Source organism: Leptonychotes weddellii, chromosome 3, assembly GCF_054177405.1.
Source record: "Leptonychotes weddellii isolate Sample4059 chromosome 3, ASM5417740v2, whole genome shotgun sequence".
Lineage (NCBI taxonomy): Eukaryota > Metazoa > Chordata > Mammalia > Carnivora > Phocidae > Leptonychotes > Leptonychotes weddellii.
This window is the reverse complement of record NC_138371.1, coordinates 110,309,782-110,319,800: the sequence shown is the minus strand read 5'-3', so window position 1 is coordinate 110,319,800 and position 10,019 is coordinate 110,309,782. Positions and strand designations below refer to the sequence as shown.

General features: G+C 43.7%; 1 pseudogene; it reads right to left on the bottom strand.

Moving 5' to 3' along the window:
• Positions 1-8,174: 8,174 nt before the first annotated feature.
• On the bottom strand, positions 8,175-9,144 carry LOC102729584 (transmembrane protein 126A pseudogene; annotated as a pseudogene).
• Between the last annotated feature and the right edge of the window lie 875 nt (positions 9,145-10,019).

Below are 10,019 nucleotides of genomic sequence, written 5' to 3'. Positions count from 1 at the left end.
AGGGCCACATAGTGTGGTGAAGGAGCTGGGGTTAGGCTGTGAAGCCCTTTGGACAAATCATTTAGACATTTAGTTTCCTCTTCTACAGGAGAGAAAATTGTAATCTTCACCTTGTGGGATTTCTCTAAGACTTAAATAGAATGGTGCTTATCTAAATGGCACTTGGAAGGTATGAGTAAATGATGCACCTTATTCTGTTTAAAGCATTTCTCCAGGAGGCCCCAGCTAAAATACACATATAATCAATTATCTTTTATGAATATCCTAAAAGACTCATTTGTTGAATTACCTGGCAAAGAGCAAGGAATATTTTTGTTCTTTTGCTGTGTTTAGAGTAGGGAGACACAGGAAAAGTTCCCAGCATGGGCACTAGGGTTTTGGGAGACTTTGCAAAGGCAAATGGGCACACACATTCCAGTTTGTGTTGATCAGCAACCTGCCTTTCCCCAGCCAGGAGAACTGGTCCATTCATCCTTGTTATCAAATGTGTAATGCACATGAAAGAATGTGCAAAACTGGAGATGTCCGTATTGTTATATTCAAAACAAAACAGTAGGACAGACTTACTGTCAGAATTAATGTCTTCCAGTTCTCTCAATTATCATTGGTTTAATCTGACAAGTGTTTGCTTTAGACGTTGATGCTTTGTCTCTGTGTAATTTTCAGCACCAGAAAAACAACAGGGTTGTAACTGCAGAGATAAACAAGGTTTCTAAATTACCTGTTTCATTTCTCTATGTTGCTTAGGATGCTACTGTCAGTTTGGAAAGGTTGGCTCATTGTGAGGGAATGTGTGTGCATGTTGGAGGGGAGGGCTCCTGAATTGCTGTTTCCTGAGTGATTATTTGTGATGGGCAGATGGAGATCAATGCTGGAGATGAGTGGAACTGAATGAAGTCTACCTGGAGGAAAGATGTGCAGATTAGGGGGCAGTGATGACACGTGTTGCAAGGCAGGCAAAGAGAATTCATGTTAGGTTAGAGAGAGAATGGGAACCTGGCCACAACATGAGTCTGCATGCTCATTTGCTCATTATGGTTGAATGAGTGTAAAAATGTACTGAAATGCTGCCCATGGTATCTGCCAACATCTATTTGCATATTATTTTTCCCTTTGATTGGCAATATGTCCCATGATTGGGAAGAAAGTTTTGGTACAGACAGAAGGTCAGGCACCACTGCAAATATACTTAGGTCACTGTAGTGTCAATTAAGGTATTTCTCCTTCACTTGAAAAAATTCTACCCACAGTCAATTAGTAAGTGAACAGTTATATTGACTTTAACATCAGTGTTTTACTTTAAAACTTAAAATTTAAAACTTTAAAAACTTAAGATTATTACATGGGAACAGAGATACACAAATCGAAGCATCCCTGCCCCCCCAAAAAAGAAAATTCTGCGAAGAGACATTTGTACTTTTTGGTTCTGTGACAACCAATTAGAATGCCAATCAGCCAACCTGACAGATGACCAATGGTGGGGCAATAAGCTATTCAGGACATCTAACAAATAAATCTGTCTGGTGACACTTAAATAGGAAATCTAGTAAGAATAAAATATTCTCCTGAAAATTCTTCTTTAAAATAAGACAAACAAACAAACAAAAAACAAAAATCAGGGCACCTGGGTGGCTCAGTCGGTTGAGTGTCCAGCTCTTGATTTTGGCCCAGGTCATGATCTCAGGGTCATGGAAGTGAGTCCCAAGTAGGGCTCTGCACTCAGCAGGGGGAGTCTGTTGGAGATTCTCTCTCTCCCTCTGCCTCTCCCCCCACCCGCTTGAGTGCGTGCACACTCTCATGGGCTCTCTCTCTCTAAAATAATAAATCTTTAAAATAAACACATTAAAAAAACAAAAAAGAAAACCCAAAAGTACAGCAGTGATCCCAGCATTATGGTATGCTGAGTTATCCAGGTTGATCTAGTAGGAGTGTGGGGTTGGCCTGCCTGAAGCTTATTGGCATGAGAGACAAAGGAAGCTTCTGGGATGGAACTCAGCTGAAGGAGAGAAAGTTCACGTTCACAAGTTTGTTTCAAAGCCAGTATGAAATAAAAAGGACAGTTCTCATGATAGCCAGGTTGCTTATATTGCATCCTTGAGCTTTGTTTCCAGGATTTCATGGGAGAGGAGACTAATTAAAAGAAGGGGTAAGACATAACAAGTCTCCAGACAGTGGGAGCCCAGGGCAGCCCTGGTGTGTGGTTTGTGCAAGTGTGTTTCGGAACTAGCACAACTGGACATCAGGCATCTTTTCTCCACCTGGGATAAGCTTGGAGCATAGGTCAGATGTGGCTGGGGAGACTGCTGGGGCCAGATGGGAGAATGCACGGTATAGATCCTTCTGGGCACTCTGGGAATGGTTTGGACACATCTGAGCAAGTAGGGGAGTGAGAATAGAGAGTAGACGCCAGTTTCTTTTTTGTCTGCTCACATTCCTTCCCTTTGGGAACTACCCCTTCCTCTATTTCCATGAGACTGGTAGAAACCCCCATTCAACTTCCTCCCCACATTGCTGCCATGTCCCACAGAGGTACACATGTGACCCAGGCTAGCCCACAAGAGAATGCTACTCTGTTGGAATCAGTGAAAGGTGCATGTACTTGGGTTTATGACCCAAGCGGAGCCTATTAGAGTGTTTTTGTAGGGTTGAAATGGATTCTGTGCACTTCAAAGACCATCATTTCTACCCTGGAGAGATTTGGCAGAAAATATAGCCATCAGAAAAACTGTAAGATGGAGAGAACAAGACAGATTTTGAGGACCTGGCTTCAGCTTTATGTATAGCTGGCAAATCCTAAACTTTTCAGTTATATAACGGTGAACTTCCAAATTTCCCTACAGTTGTTTAAATCAGATGTAGATTACTTGCAATTGAGTGATTCTTTTTTTTTTTTTTTTAAAGATTTTATTTATTTGACAGAGAGAGACACAGTGAGAGAGGGAACACAAGCAGGGGGAGTGGGAGGGGGAGAAGCAGGCTTCCCGTTGAGCAGGGAGCCCGATGCGGGGCTCTGTCCCAGGACCCTGGGACCATGACCTGAGCCGAAGGCAGACGCTTAACAACTGAGCCATCCAGGTGCCCTGCAATTGAGTGATTCTTGACTAACATGGAGAAGTGATCATTTGTTTCTGGTTTTGACTATTTCAAACTATGGTTGGCTGTGATAGCAAAAACACGAATCTCAGAGAAAGAAGTCAGGGACAGATTGTACTTTCCTCAGTTTTGTGCCCAATGTCTCCTAGGGAAATTGTTAATAAGAACGGTAATACTGGAATGCCTGGGTGGCTCAGTCAGTTAAGCGTCTGCCTTCGGCTTAGGTCATGATCCCAGGATCCTGGGATCAGGTCCCACATCAGGCTCCTTGCTCAGCAGGCAGCCTGCTTCTCCCTCTGCCTGCCGCCCCCCAACCCCCTGCTTGTGGGCTCACATGCGTACTCTCTCTCCCGATCTCTCTGACAAATAAATAAAATCTTTAAAAAAAAAAGCAGCAATGTTTATCTTTGGACATTTTCAAAAACTTGATGGTTTAATGAGATAATTGCTGATTATGATGTGCCCAAGAGTATTTCCTCTGAAGCGTCTACATCTCCCTTCTCCTTAATAGAGCCTCATATCATGGCACTGGGCCCCCTGATCTCCAACAGACTGCAATGTTCTCATTGCCTCTGTTTCTCTGAGAAATGAGGGGGAGGGGAGATAAAGAAGTGGAAAATGTTTTTTTGGGGGGATAAGATTTCTAATTTGTATTCAGCTGGAGAGAAGTTGAGAAAAGACAGTGGGGCTTTATCCTTTCCATCATTGCTTCATGTAGAATCTATGATTCTTATCCGAAATCCCCTCAGGTAATTCATCATTCATCACTTAACAAATGTTTGCAGGCCTCCTCTGGGCAGGCACTCTGCTTAGCACACAACCGTGGACAGGTAGGACAACGCCTTGCCTTTATGGAATTTCAGCCTAGCTGGGGGAAGATAGATAATTAAATAATTTAAACGAAATGTAATACGTGTTATGAATGGAGAAGTATGGTGTGCTAATCAAGACTCTTAATAACAAGTGAGAGAAACCAAATTCAAGCTAGCGTAGATAAAAAGAGGCTATTTACTGACAGCATTAACAACCCTGGGTACTTCTGTCTTTAGGCTTGGCTGGATCCAGGGTCCCGACAATGTAATCCAGTCTCTCTGTCCCCATCATCCTCATTGCCTTACCTCTATCTCTCTCTGACCTTTGCTTTCTTCTGTATCTTCTTCATTCTCAGGCAGGCTTTCTTGCTGGCAGAGATAGCCATTGTTAACTCCAGAAAAACATCACCCTTAGTACATGAGATCTCATAAAAAGAGAGCTCCTTTTTCTCCCAGTCCCCATAGCAAACTCCTCAATTATTCAAAAAGCTTTTTTTGGTCCATGCTTACTACCGTATCAATAATTGTGCCCAGAACTTTGAGGTTTTATTCCTGGCAGGTCCTGTTTGTGGGTCCGTCCTGAGGCTGCACTAAAGAATCTGTGAGGTGTACTCTGGAACACTTTTTGGCAACCCCTGAAGATAACATGTGTACCAGATTAAGAGCATCAAGAAAGGTTTATTGGAGGAAACTGATGTGGGAAGGATGAATAACAATTTTTATAGCAATAGCTAACATTTATCGCCTGCTTGCTGTATGCCAGGCACTGTGCTGAGCACTTTATGTATGTATTCCCATTAATATTCACCACAACTTCTGAAATAGGAGCAATTATTTTGTCCATTTCAGAGAAAAGGGAATTGAGGCACAGAGAAGTTAAGTAACATCCTCAAATCCCCACAGGTAGTAAATGAATAGAGTGTTAGGTAAGTGAATTGGGAGGGGGGGCGTTCCAGGTGGGGAACTGCATGTGGGCAGACCCCGAAGCACCTCTGAGAGACAGACCTGGTGATAGACGTGAGCATGTTGGGGGACCTTAGCATCCCTGCTTCTCCACTGCCCTTCACATTCTTTCAGAGCTTTGTTTCCAGAAACTGATAAGCCCATTCAATGACTAAGGATCCAGATGATACACGGCATTGAATTCCCTACTCAGATCCAGAATTTTGGCCCCCAGGGTTCTTACCAAACACCATACCTCTACCTAAATTGGTCTTTTTGAGAAGGCTCACCATGGGTGGCCCATCATTCCAATGGTTTTAACAGCATTGCAACAATTACGTGGTTCCCCATGGCAGTTGTGTGATTCTATTTGGCAGATGGGCTAGTCTTAGGGAGTAACCCAACCTAATTAATTTTTCCCTGGGTCCTGAATTCATTGGTATTGCCATTTTCTGGTTGTCCCCCCATCTCCTTTTCCCCATATTGGAGAACTTTTCTGGACATAGATCAAAACCGGTGGCAACATTTCCAGGTGTCTTTCATTTTATAATAGGTCACCATCTCCACTGCAAGCACTCTGGGACCCAAAGTCTGAAACCATCCTGTGGAGAACTGTGGTATGCATGCATCACCCTAGAGCCTAAGGATACATCATCAGAAGTGGTATATTTCTATTTACAGAGACATTTGGAGCACAGTCAGCTCTTAACACCTGTTCTGCCCAAGTCCAGAACCAGGTAAGTAGCTTGTGGTCATCATTAAGGTCAAGCAGTCTGAAATATCATTCTGTGCTGTGGTTGGGAAAGATGAGGAAGAAGGTAACAGTGAGTGAAAAGACCATACTGAGGCATTGTTGGAAGCCTTTGAGGTAGAATGACAATCATCTGATGACTTTTAGCCACCATGATACTCTTTGAATGAACTTTCTCTTCAGTACATGAACAGCTAAGATCTGCTTTCACCTTGGCTTTTTAGAGAAACCTCAACCTAAGTTTCACGATGATGCAGGAATTATCTTGGCATAGGCACCAATCCATCAGGACGGGTGCAGGACTATAAACAGTGGTTCAGTTGAAATGGTGCTAGCTAGCTGAATCTCAGCCCCACCTGCTGTGATCGCGTATTCTCTTTTCACCTAAGAGATGGAATTCAATACCCAATACAAGACAATCAGATGCCCCTCTATGCCGGTGGCTCTTAAAGGTGGGTGATTTTGCCTTCCAGAGGCCATTTGGCAATGCCTGGAAATATTTCTGGTTGTGGGAGGGTGCAACTGTCACCTAGTGGTAGAGGCCAGGGATCCTGCTGACTTCCGTACAATACACAAGGCAACAAAGAATTCTCTGGCCCCAAACGTCAATAGTGGAGAGAGTGGGAAACCCTGCTCTAGCTAACATCCTCAGCTGCCCATGCTCTGCAGTATGACCAACCCTCTGCTGACGGCCTTATTGCTTTCAGCTTGTCAACTTCGGGGTGTGCTGTTGGTTCATATTGAAAAACCCTTCATAAATACTATGCCCCTGTGGCTTTTTTCTCCACTAAGCCTCGTAGCAGTCAGAGAAAAAAATGATGAGACATTAATGAAGGTATTCTGCTGCTATTTCCTTTTATGTGAAGCATGCATTGGGTGAAAAATATTGATGATAGTAATAATAATGATGGGTAGCCTTTATGGAGTCATTATTATTATGTGCCAGGCACTGCAAAGGGGCCTTTCTGGCTTTCTCTCAACTCTTAGAGCAGCTCATTAGTTCATTAGCTCATCAGCTTTCCTATTTTTTTAGATGAGGGAACAAAGGCCTGAAGAAGTCAGTTACCCACTGAAAGTCCCACAAGTAACTCTGTATCTACCACCTGTGTTCTCAGCCACTGCATTGGGCTTGTGGCCTTAGCCCACTCTCTTAGGAGGAATGTTCAGTGTAAGATGCAAACACAGAGACCTAATTCCAAGATTGTGAGGTGAGCATAGCTCAAGGCAGGAATGGGATGGCTAGGGATATGGACACACTGTTGAGAAACCCAAAATGTCTTTGCATAAAAGTTCTACTTTTGCTTTGCCAGGTAGAAACTTCTGGGGTGTTTGGGTGAGCTGAGATCTCATACTTTTTTTTTATCTTAATGTGGCAAGAAAACTTCATGAGCAATGAACATTTCCAGAGTGCAAAAACCACTGTGCCAGGCTTGGCTGAAGCTGATATATCACCCAAGTGGCATGCCTTTCTAGAAATCCAAAGAAAGAGATGGCTTCTGCCAGATCAAATTCCTGCAGAAATTAGCTAAGCCTCACAAAAGGTAATGATCTGGTGAGCTGCCTCCAGGTGCCATGCAGAACCCTAAGGTCTATAAGCAGACCTTCCCTGGTTGAGTGAGACAGGTGGAAAGGACAGTGGAAGAGAGTCAGAAGTCTAGGTATCAGGGTCCACGCCCTTTTCTTTGATTCCTCTTCTTCCAGTCAGAAGAGGAGAAGAGGAAATAATAGGAGGATAGAGGAAAGAACACAGAGTAGGAGGGAGCCAGTGTTTGTTGACACCCCCCCTCACTTTCACACATTATCTCATTTAATCCTCTCAACAATCAGTCAAGGGTAGATAATGTTGCGCTCTCTTAAGGAGACCGTAAGATGTTAAATAACTTGATCAAAGTCACAAGCTGATGAGCAATGGAGTCCAGAGTCATGCCCACGCCTATCTGATGCCAAAGTCCGGTTTTCCCCACTCTGCCCCTCTGTTCACAGTGGGAAACAACAGCTTTCCGAAGCTCATAGCAAGAGTGCTCACATCAGCTGAAAGCAAGTGGGCTGCCTGTGGGGGCAGCACAGCTAGGAGACTGCAAATGCTGTAGTCAAGGAGGATGTGGAGATCTTGAAGGTTTTCCTATCATCCACACTGGGCGCAGGAGCCAAGTGGGAGAGAGCAACTGTGTGAAACACCTTTACAACAACAAATTGATCGATAAGCAAACGGAGACATGGGTCTTAGGTGTCGAAGAGCCCCACACTGCCAGTCCCAGGCCCTGGCTCTGCCTCTACTTGGTCCCGTGACCAGCATGGGGCCTCCCCGCTTCTGCACAACCAGAGGTTTGCGCTGCTGGTGCTTAGGTCATGACATTTGCAGCTCTGACAGTTCTTTGAAAATACGATTTCCACCATATATTAATTTGCTAGGGCTGCTATAATTAGACGGGGGGCCTTAAATAGCAGAGATTTATTTTCTCACAGTTCTGGAGGCTGGGAGTCTAAGATCAAGGTGCCAACATCCTTAGGTTTTGTTTTGTTTTATTTTCCCCACAAATTAGAATTTTATTTTTGTGTACACATTTGTTTAATAGTCACTGAATTTCTAGGCCAGGTTCAGGTGACTGAAGAGCCTTTATAATTAGTATATATTGTCTAGGGGCGCCTGGGTGGCTCAGTTGGTTAAGCGACTGCCTTCGGCTCAGGTCATGATCCTGGAGTCCCGGGATAGAGTCCCGCATCGGGCTCCCTGCTCAGCAGGGAGTCTGCTTCTCCCTCTGACCCTCCTCCCTCTCATGCTGTCTCTCATTCTCGCTCTCAAATAAATAAAATCTTTAAAAAAAAAAAAATTAGTATATATTGTCTAGATCTGAAGTATGATGCAAACACAGTCTGGAGAAAAATGGGAAATAAAATCTTTCTAAAGACAGGCTTAGAAATTCTAATCCAGTAGGTTAAGATGTTTCCTTTCTCTGATCGCAGGGCTGACTCATACCTGGCTGCGAGGCCACCATTCATAGGTAGAGCCGAGAAAACAGGGTACAGACTCCCAAAAACAAGACCACCCAATCCACCCCGTGTTATGGTACAGATTTCACAATTCAAATCACCTGTATTCAAAGGTCAACTTACCAAACCTTTGTAGGATACACACTCCGTCAAAACTGAGATCACTGCCATTGGAAAGCCAGCAGCTGTGACAAGCCATATGAGCCTGTGTCCCATTGAAGATGAGTCCAAAGAGACTATTTGCTGTGAGACCACAGAAAGCAGCATTAAGTCCAATACATATTGATCCATGCTCAAGTAGATTCTTTCTGCTTCTGGGAGTTGGTTAATTTTTCTGGTTATGATATTGAAAATTAAGTTTTCCTTGACAGTATCATCTGGTTCATGATTTTCCATCTAGAGCCTTATGCTCTCCTCATAGCAGTTGGCACCTCCAGCAGTCTTCCTCGGCCACGTTGGGGCTCAGTCCAACCTTTGCTCAACTGGCCTGAGTGCAGCCATCTTGGGCTGACACATGACTGAGGTGCAAGCTTAGCTTCTTTTGAAGCTTGTCGATGGCCGTCCTCTTACTGTGTCCTCATGTGGCCCCTCCTCTGGGCTCACACATCCCTGGCATCTCTCTATATATTGATGCCAGTCATGTTGGATTAGGGCCTCATTTAATTTAATCACTTCTTTAAAGGCCCTATCTCCAAATACAGTCACATTCTGAGTTCTGGGGATTAGGGCTTCAACATTAGAATTTTAGGGGGACACAATTCAGTCCCTAACACAGTATATAATCTAGAATGTTCTCATGTGTTTCCTAAATTTATATGTCAGTGGATTTTGTATGTTAAAGTTCACAGCAAAAGTATGGGAATTTAGTTAAAAACTTTTTTCATGGAGCACAAAATACTTCCAAACACTATGGAAACCCAATAGGAAATACAGACCATTGGCCTTCACATTTTAAGCAAATTTAAACTGGGAAGGTGAGTGAGGAAGATTCCTCTCTCAGTGGTGACTCCTGCCAGGGCTCAGGGCTCAGGTTAGAGCTTACTTCCCGTCAGTACTGGAGGGCTGGCCTGGCAAAGCAAGCCCAAGCCCAGGGCTCTAATTAAACAGGGGCTCCAAAAGGTTTTCATTTGAAAAAAATGTAATGTTAGAGAAAGAAAAACATTGAAGGGAATCAGGGCAGCAGGGAAAAAAACGGAAATGGTTAGATTTTTTCATACATATATATATATATATATATATATATATATATATACATTTTTTTTTTTTTTTTTAGAAAGAGAGCAGGCGTGTGGGCCAGGAGGGTTGGGGGGGCGGTGGAGAGGGTGGTGGACAAAGGGGAGGGTGAGGGGCAGAGGGAGAGAATCTTAAGCAGACTTCGCACACTGAGAGCAGAGCCCGATGTAGAGGTCAGTCTTACAACCCTAAGATTA